Source organism: Orycteropus afer, unplaced genomic scaffold, assembly GCF_000298275.1.
Source record: "Orycteropus afer afer isolate SDZICR_OR568_19922 unplaced genomic scaffold, OryAfe1.0 scaffold00372, whole genome shotgun sequence".
Lineage (NCBI taxonomy): Eukaryota > Metazoa > Chordata > Mammalia > Tubulidentata > Orycteropodidae > Orycteropus > Orycteropus afer.
In genome coordinates, this window is record NW_006921959.1 from 1,059,739 (window position 1) to 1,060,760 (window position 1,022).

Genomic DNA, 1,022 nt, shown 5'->3' on the forward strand with positions numbered 1-1,022 from the left:
GTGAGGAGACTGGAATTCTCATCCATTGCTGGTAGGAAGATGAAAATGGTGCAACCACTATGGAAACAGTTTGGTGGTTTTTCAAGTAATTAAATCTAGAATTACCATAAAACCAAACAAACTCGCTGCTCTCAAGTCGATTCCAAATCACAGAGACACACTTTGTGTTTCTCAGGTGGTAAATCTTTACTGAAATAGATTGCCCAGTCTTCCTTCCACAGTGTGGCTGGTGGGTTTAAGCCATCAACCTTCTGTTTTGCAGTCAAATGCCTTAGGCAATATGTCACCAGAGCTCCAGAATTACCATATAATCCAGAAATTCCTCTCTTGGGTATATAATCAAAAGATTTGAAAGCAGAGACTGAAACAGATATTTATACACTAATGTTCAATGCAGCAATATTCACAGCAGCCAAAAGTTGGAAACAACCTAAATCTCTATCAAAGAGATGAATGGATAAATAAATTGTGGTATATTCATACAATTAAATACAAATCAATCATAAAGAGAAATGAAGCTCTGAGATATATAAACCTTCAAAACCTTGTGTTAAGTGAAATAAGCCAGAAACAAAAGGAGAAATATTGTATGATTCTACTTTGAAATGTCAAGGATAGACAAATGTATAAATGCCGAAAGCAGAATTACTGTCAAGGATTAAGGGGAGGAAGAAATGGGGTGTTATTGGTTAATGAGTACAATGTTTATGTTTGTGGTCATGAAAAAGTTTTAAAATAAATACTAGTGATGCTATCCAGTGTGAATACAGTTAATTCCAATCAAGTGCAGAATTTGAAATGATTAAAATGACAAATTTTAATGCTAAATATATTTTGCCAGAGTAAAATAAAACCCATTTTTGGGTTATAAAGTCACCAATTACCAATTTAAATCAAACTATCACTTTTATATATGTTTCCAGCTGTGCTTCAGCAATCTTGGAAGTTTTTAGAGTATATAAATCTCCTTGACACTTTCTGTAATCAAAAATCCAGTCAGTTCCATTGGTCCTTTTTCCTGT